Source organism: Eleutherodactylus coqui, chromosome 1 (genome assembly GCF_035609145.1).
Source record: "Eleutherodactylus coqui strain aEleCoq1 chromosome 1, aEleCoq1.hap1, whole genome shotgun sequence".
NCBI classification, from domain to species: Eukaryota; Metazoa; Chordata; class Amphibia; order Anura; family Eleutherodactylidae; genus Eleutherodactylus; species Eleutherodactylus coqui.
The window spans coordinates 10122939-10135297 of record NC_089837.1 but is presented as its reverse complement, the minus strand read 5'-3'; the positions used below and the strand labels follow the sequence as shown (position 1 = coordinate 10135297).

Genomic DNA, 12359 nt, shown 5'->3' with positions numbered 1-12359 from the left:
CTCCGCTCTACCAGCTGAGCTATCGAAGGTTTAGCCAGACATGCGTGCAGCTGCTTCCTAGGTTTTTGTGTCAGTGCCAACTAAAAAGAAGTTGGCCCTTCATTTGAAGGTAGTGCCAAGTGGAAGTTTTGGAGGATGCGGGCATCGATCCCGCTACCTCTCGCATGCTAAGCGAGCGCTCTACCATTTGAGCTAATCCCCCTCTACGGTTGCTGGCTTCTGGCACTCGGGTCACACCGTAGTCATGTTATCATGCCTAAACCAAGCTTTGACCATGGGAGAAGAAAGGTTTCTTTTTTTTTTTTTTTTTTTTTTTAAGTGTGGATTTTTTTGTGCCTTGAAATATAAAGGACAGTGGAGTTTGCTGGGCTTTGGGTGGCCTGAAAGAACGAGACAGTGAATTTTTGGGGTACCTTTTTCCTGGGAGCATGAAAAATGCAAAACTCTGCGTTTAGCAGAGGATGGTTTCGATCCATCGACCTCTGGGTTATGGGCCCAGCACGCTCCCGCTGCGCCACTCTGCTGCTGCTTACGCCTCTCTTACGAGAAGCCACATTACCGTCTGACTGTTGTTAAGCCACTAACGAAGCAGAAGAGTTGGCTTTAGTCACACTAGGGGTGAGAGTTGGATTTTCACGATTGAGAAGTGGTGTGAATTCTATGGCGTTGGTGGTATAGTGGTGAGCATAGCTGCCTTCCAAGCAGTTGACCCGGGTTCGATTCCCGGCCAACGCATTGTTTCTCTTGTTTTGAAGTATTCTTGTTAACACTCTCTCCGGAGGCCAATGATTGTGGGGTCAGGCTCAAAAAGAGTGTGGCCAGGAGGTATGCAGCTGCAAAGTCTGTGCGAGAGAGCCTCCAAGTTGAAGCATGCAAGGTTGTCGGACACTCAAAAGCATCCTTCGAGCTGGAATCAAACCAGCGACCTAAGGATTGCTAATTAGCTACTACAGTCCTCCGCTCTACCAGCTGAGCTATCGAAGGTTTAGCCAGACATGCGTGCAGCTGCTTCCTAGGTTTTTGTGTCAGTGCCAACTAAAAAGAAGTTGGCCCTTCATTTGAAGGTAGTGCCAAGTGGAAGTTTTGGAGGATGCGGGCATCGATCCCGCTACCTCTCGCATGCTAAGCGAGCGCTCTACCATTTGAGCTAATCCCCCTCTACGGTTGCTGGCTTCTGGCACTCGGGTCACACCGTAGTCATGTTATCATGCCTAAACCAAGCTTTGACCATGGGAGAAGAAAGGTTTCTTTTTTTTTTTTTTTTTTTTTTCTAAGTGTGGATTTTTTTGTGCCTTGAAATAGAAAGGACAGTGGAGTTTGCTGGGCTTTGGGTGGCCTGAAAGAACGAGACAGTGAATTTTTGGGGTACCTTTTTCCTGGGAGCATGAAAAATGCAAAACTCTGCGCTTAGCAGAGGATGGTTTCGATCCATCGACCTCTGGGTTATGGGCCCAGCACGCTCCCGCTGCGCCACTCTGCTGCTGCTTACACCTCTCTTACGAGAAGCCACATTACCGTCTGACTGTTGTCAAGCCACTAACGAAGCAGAAGAGTTGGCTTTAGTCACACTAGGGGTGAGAGTTGCATTTTCACGATTGAGAAGTGGTGTGAATTCTATGGCGTTGGTGGTATAGTGGTGAGCATAGCTGCCTTCCAAGCAGTTGACCCGGGTTCGATTCCCGGCCAACGCATTGTTTCTCTTGTTTTGAAGTATTCTTGTTAACACTCTCTCCGGAGGCCAATGATTGTGGGGTCAGGCTCAAAAAGAGTGTGGCCAGGAGGTATGCAGCTGCAAAGTCTGTGCGAGAGAGCCTCCAAGTTGAAGCATGCAAGGTTGTCGGACACTCAAAAGCATCCTTCGAGCTGGAATCAAACCATCGACCTAAGGATTGCTAATTAGCTACTACAGTCCTCCGCTCTACCAGCTGAGCTATCGAAGGTTTAGCCAGACATGCGTGCAGCTGCTTCCTAGGTTTTTGTGTCAGTGCCAACTAAAAAGAAGTTGGCCCTTCATTTGAAGGTAGTGCCAAGTGGAAGTTTTGGAGGATGCGGGCATCGATCCCGCTACCTCTCGCATGCTAAGCGAGCGCTCTACCATTTGAGCTAATCCCCCTCTACGGTTGCTGGCTTCTGGCACTCGGGTCACACCGTAGTCATGTTATCATGCCTAAACCAAGCTTTGACCATGGGAGAAGAAAGGTTTCTTTTTTTTTTTTTTTTTTTTTTTTTAAGTGTGGATTTTTTTGTGCCTTGAAATAGAAAGGACAGTGGAGTTTGCTGGGCTTTGGGTGGCCTGAAAGAACGAGACAGTGAATTTTTGGGGTACCTTTTTCCTGGGAGCATGAAAAATGCAAAACTCTGCGCTTAGCAGAGGATGGTTTCGATCCATCGACCTCTGGGTTATGGGCCCAGCACGCTCCCGCTGCGCCACTCTGCTGCTGCTTACGCCTCTCTTACGAGAAGCCACATTACCGTCTGACTGTTGTTAAGCCACTAACGAAGCAGAAGAGTTGGCTTTAGTCACACTAGGGGTGAGAGTTGGATTTTCACGATTGAGAAGTGGTGTGAATTCTATGGCGTTGGTGGTATAGTGGTGAGCATAGCTGCCTTCCAAGCAGTTGACCCGGGTTCGATTCCCGGCCAACGCATTGTTTCTCTTGTTTTGAAGTATTCTTGTTAACACTCTCTCCGGAGGCCAATGATTGTGGGGTCAGGCTCAAAAAGAGTGTGGCCAGGAGGTATGCAGCTGCAAAGTCTGTGCGAGAGAGCCTCCAAGTTGAAGCATGCAAGGTTGTCGGGCACTCAAAAGCATCCTTCGAGCCGGAATCAAACCAGCGACCTAAGGATTGCTAATTAGCTACTACAGTCCTCCGCTCTACCAGCTGAGCTATCGAAGGTTTAGCCAGACATGCGTGCAGCTGCTTCCTAGGTTTTTGTGTCAGTGCCAACTAAAAAGAAGTTGGCCCTTCATTTGAAGGTAGTGCCAAGTGGAAGTTTTGGAGGATGCGGGCATCGATCCCGCTACCTCTCGCATGCTAAGCGAGCGCTCTACCATTTGAGCTAATCCCCCTCTACGGTTGCTGGCTTCTGGCACTCGGGTCACACCGTAGTCATGTTATCATGCCTAAACCAAGCTTTGACCATGGGAGAAGAAAGGTTTCTTTTTTTTTTTTTTCTAAGTGTGGATTTTTTTGTGCCTTGAAATAGAAAGGACAGTGGAGTTTGCTGGGCTTTGGGTGGCCTGAAAGAACGAGACAGTGAATTTTTGGGGTACCTTTTTCCTGGGAGCATGAAAAATGCAAAACTCTGCACTTAGCAGAGGATGGTTTCGATCCATCGACCTCTGGGTTATGGGCCCAGCACGCTCCCGCTGCGCCACTCTGCTGCTGCTTACACCTCTCTTACGAGAAGCCACATTACCGTCTGACTGTTGTCAAGCCACTAACGAAGCAGAAGAGTTGGCTTTAGTCACACTAGGGGTGAGAGTTGCATTTTCACGATTGAGAAGTGGTGTGAATTCTATGGCGTTGGTGGTATAGTGGTGAGCATAGCTGCCTTCCAAGCAGTTGACCCGGGTTCGATTCCCGGCCAACGCATTGTTTCTCTTGTTTTGAAGTATTCTTGTTAACACTCTCTCCGGAGGCCAATGATTGTGGGGTCAGGCTCAAAAAGAGTGTGGCCAGGAGGTATGCAGCTGCAAAGTCTGTGCGAGAGAGCCTCCAAGTTGAAGCATGCAAGGTTGTCGGACACTCAAAAGCATCCTTCGAGCTGGAATCAAACCAGCGACCTAAGGATTGCTAATTAGCTACTACAGTCCTCCGCTCTACCAGCTGAGCTATCGAAGGTTTAGCCAGACATGCGTGCAGCTGCTTCCTAGGTTTTTGTGTCAGTGCCAACTAAAAAGAAGTTGGCCCTTCATTTGAAGGTAGTGCCAAGTGGAAGTTTTGGAGGATGCGGGCATCGATCCCGCTACCTCTCGCATGCTAAGCGAGCGCTCTACCATTTGAGCGAATCCCCCTCTACGGTTGCTGGCTTCTGGCACTCGGGTCACACCGTAGTCATGTTATCATGCCTAAACCAAGCTTTGACCATGGGAGAAGAAAGGTTTCTTTTTTTTTTTTTTTTTTTTTTTTTAAGTGTGGATTTTTTTGTGCCTTGAAATAGAAAGGACAGTGGAGTTTGCTGGGCTTTGGGTGGCCTGAAAGAACGAGACAGTGAATTTTTGGGGTACCTTTTTCCTGGGAGCATGAAAAATGCAAAACTCTGCGCTTAGCAGAGGATGGTTTCGATCCATCGACCTCTGGGTTATGGGCCCAGCACGCTCCCGCTGCGCCACTCTGCTGCTGCTTACGCCTCTCTTACGAGAAGCCACATTACCGTCTGACTGTTGTTAAGCCACTAACGAAGCAGAAGAGTTGGCTTTAGTCACACTAGGGGTGAGAGTTGGATTTTCACGATTGAGAAGTGGTGTGAATTCTATGGCGTTGGTGGTATAGTGGTGAGCATAGCTGCCTTCCAAGCAGTTGACCCGGGTTCGATTCCCGGCCAACGCATTGTTTCTCTTGTTTTGAAGTATTCTTGTTAACACTCTCTCCGGAGGCCAATGATTGTGGGGTCAGGCTCAAAAAGAGTGTGGCCAGGAGGTATGCAGCTGCAAAGTCTGTGCGAGAGAGCCTCCAAGTTGAAGCATGCAAGGTTGTCGGGCACTCAAAAGCATCCTTCGAGCCGGAATCAAACCAGCGACCTAAGGATTGCTAATTAGCTACTACAGTCCTCCGCTCTACCAGCTGAGCTATCGAAGGTTTAGCCAGACATGCGTGCAGCTGCTTCCTAGGTTTTTGTGTCAGTGCCAACTAAAAAAAAGTTGGCCCTTCATTTGAAGGTAGTGCCAAGTGGAAGTTTTGGAGGATGCGGGCATCGATCCCGCTACCTCTCGCATGCTAAGCGAGCGCTCTACCATTTGAGCTAATCCCCCTCTACGGTTGCTGGCTTCTGGCACTCGGGTCACACCGTAGTCATGTTATCATGCCTAAACCAAGCTTTGACCATGGGAGAAGAAAGGTTTCTTTTTTTTTTTTTTTTTTTTTTTCTAAGTGTGGATTTTTTTGTGCCTTGAAATAGAAAGGACAGTGGAGTTTGCTGGGCTTTGGGTGGCCTGAAAGAACGAGACAGTGAATTTTTGGGGTACCTTTTTCCTGGGAGCATGAAAAATGCAAAACTCTGCGCTTAGCAGAGGATGGTTTCGATCCATCGACCTCTGGGTTATGGGCCCAGCACGCTCCCGCTGCGCCACTCTGCTGCTGCTTACACCTCTCTTACGAGAAGCCACATTACCGTCTGACTGTTGTCAAGCCACTAACGAAGCAGAAGAGTTGGCTTTAGTCACACTAGGGGTGAGAGTTGGATTTTCACGATTGAGAAGTGGTGTGAATTCTATGGCGTTGGTGGTATAGTGGTGAGCATAGCTGCCTTCCAAGCAGTTGACCCGGGTTCGATTCCCGGCCAACGCATTGTTTCTCTTGTTTTGAAGTATTCTTGTTAACACTCTCTCCCGAGGCCAATGATTGTGGGGTCAGGCTCAAAAAGAGTGTGGCCAGGAGGTATGCAGCTGCAAAGTCTGTGCGAGAGAGCCTCCAAGTTGAAGCATGCAAGGTTGTCGGACACTCAAAAGCATCCTTCGAGCCGGAATCGAACCAGCGACCTAAGGATTGCTAATTAGCTACTACAGTCCTCCGCTCTACCAGCTGAGCTATCGAAGGTTTAGCCAGACATGCGTGCAGCTGCTTCCTAGGTTTTTGTGTCAGTGCCAACTAAAAAGAAGTTGGCCCTTCATTTGAAGGTAGTGCCAAGTGGAAGTTTTGGAGGATGCGGGCATCGATCCCGCTACCTCTCGCATGCTAAGCGAGCGCTCTACCATTTGAGCTAATCCCCCTCTACGGTTGCTGGCTTCTGGCACTCGGGTCACACCGCAGTCATGTTATTATGCCTAAACCAAGCTTTGACCATGGGAGAAGAAAGGTTTCTTTTTTTTTTTTTTTTTTTTTTCTAAGTGTGGATTTTTTTGTGCCTTGAAATAGAAAGGACAGTGGAGTTTGCTGGGCTTTGGGTGGCCTGAAAGAACGAGACAGTGAATTTTTGGGGTACCTTTTTCCTGGGAGCATGAAAAATGCAAAACTCTGCGCTTAGCAGAGGATGGTTTCGATCCATCGACCTCTGGGCCCAGCACGCTCCCGCTGCGCCACTCTGCTGCTGCTTACACCTCTCTTACGAGAAGCCACATTACCGTCTGACTGTTGTCAAGCCACTAACGAAGCAGAAGAGTTGGCTTTAGTCACACTAGGGGTGAGAGTTGGATTTTCACGATTGAGAAGTGGTGTGAATTCTATGGCGTTGGTGGTATAGTGGTGAGCATAGCTGCCTTCCAAGCAGTTGACCCGGGTTCGATTCCCGGCCAACGCATTGTTTCTCTTGTTTTGAAGTATTCTTGTTAACACTCTCTCCCGAGGCCAATGATTGTGGGGTCAGGCTCAAAAAGAGTGTGGCCAGGAGGTATGCAGCTGCAAAGTCTGTGCGAGAGAGCCTCCAAGTTGAAGCATGCAAGGTTGTCGGACACTCAAAAGCATCCTTCGAGCCGGAATCGAACCAGCGACCTAAGGATTGCTAATTAGCTACTACAGTCCTCCGCTCTACCAGCTGAGCTATCGAAGGTTTAGCCAGACATGCGTGCAGCTGCTTCCTAGGTTTTTGTGTCAGTGCCAACTAAAAAGAAGTTGGCCCTTCATTTGAAGGTAGTGCCAAGTGGAAGTTTTGGAGGATGCGGGCATCGATCCCGCTACCTCTCGCATGCTAAGCGAGCGCTCTACCATTTGAGCTAATCCCCCTCTACGGTTGCTGGCTTCTGTCACTCGGGTCACACCGCAGTCATGTTATTATGCCTAAACCAAGCTTTGACCATGGGAGAAGAAAGGTTTCTTTTTTTTTTTTTTTTTTTTTTCTAAGTGTGGATTTTTTTGTGCCTTGAAATAGAAAGGACAGTGGAGTTTGCTGGGCTTTGGGTGGCCTGAAAGAACGAGACAGTGAATTTTTGGGGTACCTTTTTCCTGGGAGCATGAAAAATGCAAAACTCTGCGCTTAGCAGAGGATGGTTTCGATCCATCGACCTCTGGGCCCAGCACGCTCCCGCTGCGCCACTCTGCTGCTGCTTACACCTCTCTTACGAGAAGCCACATTACCGTCTGACTGTTGTCAAGCCACTAACGAAGCAGAAGAGTTGGCTTTAGTCACACTAGGGGTGAGAGTTGGATTTTCACGATTGAGAAGTGGTGTGAATTCTATGGCGTTGGTGGTATAGTGGTGAGCATAGCTGCCTTCCAAGCAGTTGACCCGGGTTCGATTCCCGGCCAACGCATTGTTTCTCTTGTTTTGAAGTATTCTTGTTAACACTCTCTCCGGAGGCCAATGATTGTGGGGTCAGGCTCAAAAAGAGTGTGGCCAGGAGGTATGCAGCTGCAAAGTCTGTGCGAGAGAGCCTCCAAGTTGAAGCATGCAAGGTTGTCGGGCACTCAAAAGCATCCTTCGAGCCGGAATCAAACCAGCGACCTAAGGATTGCTAATTAGCTACTACAGTCCTCCGCTCTACCAGCTGAGCTATCGAAGGTTTAGCCAGACATGCGTGCAGCTGCTTCCTAGGTTTTTGTGTCAGTGCCAACTAAAAAAAAGTTGGCCCTTCATTTGAAGGTAGTGCCAAGTGGAAGTTTTGGAGGATGCGGGCATCGATCCCGCTACCTCTCGCATGCTAAGCGAGCGCTCTACCATTTGAGCTAATCCCCCTCTACGGTTGCTGGCTTCTGGCACTCGGGTCACACCGTAGTCATGTTATCATGCCTAAACCAAGCTTTGACCATGGGAGAAGAAAGGTTTCTTTTTTTTTTTTTTTTTTTTTTTCTAAGTGTGGATTTTTTTGTGCCTTGAAATAGAAAGGACAGTGGAGTTTGCTGGGCTTTGGGTGGCCTGAAAGAACGAGACAGTGAATTTTTGGGGTACCTTTTTCCTGGGAGCATGAAAAATGCAAAACTCTGCGCTTAGCAGAGGATGGTTTCGATCCATCGACCTCTGGGTTATGGGCCCAGCACGCTCCCGCTGCGCCACTCTGCTGCTGCTTACACCTCTCTTACGAGAAGCCACATTACCGTCTGACTGTTGTCAAGCCACTAACGAAGCAGAAGAGTTGGCTTTAGTCACACTAGGGGTGAGAGTTGGATTTTCACGATTGAGAAGTGGTGTGAATTCTATGGCGTTGGTGGTATAGTGGTGAGCATAGCTGCCTTCCAAGCAGTTGACCCGGGTTCGATTCCCGGCCAACGCATTGTTTCTCTTGTTTTGAAGTATTCTTGTTAACACTCTCTCCCGAGGCCAATGATTGTGGGGTCAGGCTCAAAAAGAGTGTGGCCAGGAGGTATGCAGCTGCAAAGTCTGTGCGAGAGAGCCTCCAAGTTGAAGCATGCAAGGTTGTCGGACACTCAAAAGCATCCTTCGAGCCGGAATCAAACCAGCGACCTAAGGATTGCTAATTAGCTACTACAGTCCTCCGCTCTACCAGCTGAGCTATCGAAGGTTTAGCCAGACATGCGTGCAGCTGCTTCCTAGGTTTTTGTGTCAGTGCCAACTAAAAAGAAGTTGGCCCTTCATTTGAAGGTAGTGCCAAGTGGAAGTTTTGGAGGATGCGGGCATCGATCCCGCTACCTCTCGCATGCTAAGCGAGCGCTCTACCATTTGAGCTAATCCCCCTCTACGGTTGCTGGCTTCTGGCACTCGGGTCACACCGTAGTCATGTTATCATGCCTAAACCAAGCTTTGACCATCGGAGAAGAAAGGTTTCTTTTTTTTTTTTTTTTTTTTTTTTTTTCTAAGTGTGGATTTTTTTGTGCCTTGAAATAGAAAGGACAGTGGAGTTTGCTGGGCTTTGGGTGGCCTGAAAGAACGAGACAGTGAATTTTTGGGGTACCTTTTTCCTGGGAGCATGAAAAATGCAAAACTCTGCGCTTAGCAGAGGATGGTTTCGATCCATCGACCTCTGGGTTATGGGCCCAGCACGCTCCCGCTGCGCCACTCTGCTGCTGCTTACACCTCTCTTACGAGAAGCCACATTACCGTCTGACTGTTGTCAAGCCACTAACGAAGCAGAAGAGTTGGCTTTAGTCACACTAGGGGTGAGAGTTGGATTTTCACGATTGAGAAGTGGTGTGAATTCTATGGCGTTGGTGGTATAGTGGTGAGCATAGCTGCCTTCCAAGCAGTTGACCCGGGTTCGATTCCCGGCCAACGCATTGTTTCTCTTGTTTTAAAGTATTCTTGTTAACACTCTCTCCGGAGGCCAATGATTGTGGGGTCAGGCTCAAAAAGAGTGTGGCCAGGAGGTATGCAGCTGCAAAGTCTGTGCGAGAGAGCCTCCAAGTTGAAGCATGCAAGGTTGTCGGGCACTCAAAAGCATCCTTCGAGCCGGAATCAAACCAGCGACCTAAGGATTGCTAATTAGCTACTACAGTCCTCCGCTCTACCAGCTGAGCTATCGAAGGTTTAGCCAGACATGCGTGCAGCTGCTTCCTAGGTTTTTGTGTCAGTGCCAACTAAAAAAAAGTTGGCCCTTCATTTGAAGGTAGTGCCAAGTGGAAGTTTTGGAGGATGCGGGCATCGATCCCGCTACCTCTCGCATGCTAAGCGAGCGCTCTACCATTTGAGCTAATCCCCCTCTACGGTTGCTGGCTTCTGGCACTCGGGTCACACCGTAGTCATGTTATCATGCCTAAACCAAGCTTTGACCATGGGAGAAGAAAGGTTTCTTTTTTTTTTTTTTTTTTTTTTTTCTAAGTGTGGATTTTTTTGTGCCTTGAAATACAAAGGACAGTGGAGTTTGCTGGGCTTTGGGTGGCCTGAAAGAACGAGACAGTGAATTTTTGGGGTACCTTTTTCCTGGGAGCATGAAAAATGCAAAACTCTGCGCTTAGCAGAGGATGGTTTCGATCCATCGACCTCTGGGTTATGGGCCCAGCACGCTCCCGCTGCGCCACTCTGCTGCTGCTTACACCTCTCTTACGAGAAGCCACATTACCGTCTGACTGTTGTCAAGCCACTAACGAAGCAGAAGAGTTGGCTTTAGTCACACTAGGGGTGAGAGTTGGATTTTCACGATTGAGAAGTGGTGTGAATTCTATGGCGTTGGTGGTATAGTGGTGAGCATAGCTGCCTTCCAAGCAGTTGACCCGGGTTCGATTCCCGGCCAACGCATTGTTTCTCTTGTTTTGAAGTATTCTTGTTAACACTCTCTCCGGAGGCCAATGATTGTGGGGTCAGGCTCAAAAAGAGTGTGGCCAGGAGGTATGCAGCTGCAAAGTCTGTGCGAGAGAGCCTCCAAGTTGAAGCATGCAAGGTTGTCGGGCACTCAAAAGCATCCTTCGAGCCGGAATCAAACCAGCGACCTAAGGATTGCTAATTAGCTACTACAGTCCTCCGCTCTACCAGCTGAGCTATCGAAGGTTTAGCCAGACATGCGTGCAGCTGCTTCCTAGGTTTTTGTGTCAGTGCCAACTAAAAAGAAGTTGGCCCTTCATTTGAAGGTAGTGCCAAGTGGAAGTTTTGGAGGATGCGGGCATCGATCCAGCTACCTCTCGCATGCTAAGCGAGCGCTCTACCATTTGAGCTAATCCCCCTCTACGGTTGCTGGCTTCTGGCACTCGGGTCACACCGTAGTCATGTTATCATGCCTAAACCAAGCTTTGACCATGGGAGAAGAAAGGTTTTTTTTTTTTTTTTTTTTGTTTTTTTTTCTAAGTGTGGATTTTTTTGTGCCTTGAAATAGAAAGGACAGTGGAGTTTGCTGGGCTTTGGGTGGCCTGAAAGAACGAGACAGTGAATTTTTGGGGTACCTTTTTCCTGGGAGCATGAAAAATGCAAAACTCTGCGCTTAGCAGAGGATGGTTTCGATCCATCGACCTCTGGGTTATGGGCCCAGCACGCTCCCGCTGCGCCACTCTGCTGCTGCTTACACCTCTCTTACGAGAAGCCACATTACCGTCTGACTGTTGTCAAGCCACTAACGAAGCAGAAGAGTTGGCTTTAGTCACACTAGGGGTGAGAGTTGGATTTTCACGATTGAGAAGTGGTGTGAATTCTATGGCGTTGGTGGTATAGTGGTGAGCATAGCTGCCTTCCAAGCAGTTGACCCGGGTTCGATTCCCGGCCAACGCATTGTTTCTCTTGTTTTGAAGTATTCTTGTTAACACTCTCTCCGGAGGCCAATGATTGTGGGGTCAGGCTCAAAAAGAGTGTGGCCAGGAGGTATGCAGCTGCAAAGTCTGTGCGAGAGAGCCTCCAAGTTGAAGCATGCAAGGTTGTCGGACACTCAAAAGCATCCTTCGAGCCGGAATCAAACCAGCGACCTAAGGATTGCTAATTAGCTACTACAGTCCTCCGCTCTACCAGCTGAGCTATCGAAGGTTTAGCCAGACATGCGTGCAGCTGCTTCCTAGGTTTTTGTGTCAGTGCCAACTAAAAAGAAGTTGGCCCTTCATTTGAAGGTAGTGCCAAGTGGAAGTTTTGGAGGATGCGGGCATCGATCCCGCTACCTCTCGCATGCTAAGCGAGCGCTCTACCATTTGAGCTAATCCCCCTCTACGGTTGCTGGCTTCTGGCACTCGGGTCACACCGTAGTCATGTTATCATGCCTAAACCAAGCTTTGACCATGGGAGAAGAAAGGTTTCTTTTTTTTTTTTTTTTTTTTTTTAAGTGTGGATTTTTTTGTGCCTTGAAATATAAAGGACAGTGGAGTTTGCTGGGCTTTGGGTGGCCTGAAAGAACGAGACAGTGAATTTTTGGGGTACCTTTTTCCTGGGAGCATGAAAAATGCAAAACTCTGCGTTTAGCAGAGGATGGTTTCGATCCATCGACCTCTGGGTTATGGGCCCAGCACGCTCCCGCTGCGCCACTCTGCTGCTGCTTACGCCTCTCTTACGAGAAGCCACATTACCGTCTGACTGTTGTTAAGCCACTAACGAAGCAGAAGAGTTGGCTTTAGTCACACTAGGGGTGAGAGTTGGATTTTCACGATTGAGAAGTGGTGTGAATTCTATGGCGTTGGTGGTATAGTGGTGAGCATAGCTGCCTTCCAAGCAGTTGACCCGGGTTCGATTCCCGGCCAACGCATTGTTTCTCTTGTTTTGAAGTATTCTTGTTAACACTCTCTCCGGAGGCCAATGATTGTGGGGTCAGGCTCAAAAAGAGTGTGGCCAGGAGGTATGCAGCTGCAAAGTCTGTGCGAGAGAGCCTCCAAGTTGAAGCATGCAAGGTTGTCGGACACTCAAAA

At 48.6% G+C, this 12359-nt stretch overlaps 13 non-coding genes across 13 annotated transcripts; all 13 read right to left on the bottom strand.

Annotated features, from left to right (window-relative positions):
* Positions 1–129: 129 nt before the first annotated feature.
* TRNAA-AGC (transfer RNA alanine (anticodon AGC)) lies at positions 130–202 on the bottom strand. The gene has a single exon. It is a non-coding gene; the product is annotated as a tRNA-Ala (tRNA).
* Positions 203–1084: 882 nt separating this feature from the next.
* Positions 1085–1157, bottom strand: TRNAA-AGC (transfer RNA alanine (anticodon AGC)). The gene has a single exon. It is a non-coding gene; the product is annotated as a tRNA-Ala (tRNA).
* An 883-nt stretch (positions 1158–2040) lies between these two features.
* TRNAA-AGC (transfer RNA alanine (anticodon AGC)) lies at positions 2041–2113 on the bottom strand. Its single transcript has one exon. It is a non-coding gene; the product is annotated as a tRNA-Ala (tRNA).
* Positions 2114–2997: 884 nt separating this feature from the next.
* TRNAA-AGC (transfer RNA alanine (anticodon AGC)) lies at positions 2998–3070 on the bottom strand. The gene has a single exon. It is a non-coding gene; the product is annotated as a tRNA-Ala (tRNA).
* A 1832-nt stretch (positions 3071–4902) lies between these two features.
* Positions 4903–4975, bottom strand: TRNAA-AGC (transfer RNA alanine (anticodon AGC)). Its single transcript has one exon. It is a non-coding gene; the product is annotated as a tRNA-Ala (tRNA).
* A 698-nt stretch (positions 4976–5673) lies between these two features.
* On the bottom strand, positions 5674–5759 carry TRNAY-GUA (transfer RNA tyrosine (anticodon GUA)). Its single transcript is given in 2 exon segments — positions 5674–5709; positions 5723–5759. It is a non-coding gene; the product is annotated as a tRNA-Tyr (tRNA).
* Positions 5760–5859: 100 nt separating this feature from the next.
* Positions 5860–5932, bottom strand: TRNAA-AGC (transfer RNA alanine (anticodon AGC)). The gene has a single exon. It is a non-coding gene; the product is annotated as a tRNA-Ala (tRNA).
* A 690-nt stretch (positions 5933–6622) lies between these two features.
* On the bottom strand, positions 6623–6708 carry TRNAY-GUA (transfer RNA tyrosine (anticodon GUA)). The gene is given in 2 exon segments: positions 6623–6658; positions 6672–6708. It is a non-coding gene; the product is annotated as a tRNA-Tyr (tRNA).
* A 100-nt stretch (positions 6709–6808) lies between these two features.
* On the bottom strand, positions 6809–6881 carry TRNAA-AGC (transfer RNA alanine (anticodon AGC)). Its single transcript has one exon. It is a non-coding gene; the product is annotated as a tRNA-Ala (tRNA).
* An 876-nt stretch (positions 6882–7757) lies between these two features.
* On the bottom strand, positions 7758–7830 carry TRNAA-AGC (transfer RNA alanine (anticodon AGC)). Its single transcript has one exon. It is a non-coding gene; the product is annotated as a tRNA-Ala (tRNA).
* An 884-nt stretch (positions 7831–8714) lies between these two features.
* TRNAA-AGC (transfer RNA alanine (anticodon AGC)) lies at positions 8715–8787 on the bottom strand. The gene has a single exon. It is a non-coding gene; the product is annotated as a tRNA-Ala (tRNA).
* An 888-nt stretch (positions 8788–9675) lies between these two features.
* Positions 9676–9748, bottom strand: TRNAA-AGC (transfer RNA alanine (anticodon AGC)). The gene has a single exon. It is a non-coding gene; the product is annotated as a tRNA-Ala (tRNA).
* A 1845-nt stretch (positions 9749–11593) lies between these two features.
* On the bottom strand, positions 11594–11666 carry TRNAA-AGC (transfer RNA alanine (anticodon AGC)). Its single transcript has one exon. It is a non-coding gene; the product is annotated as a tRNA-Ala (tRNA).
* Positions 11667–12359: the final 693 nt, after the last annotated feature.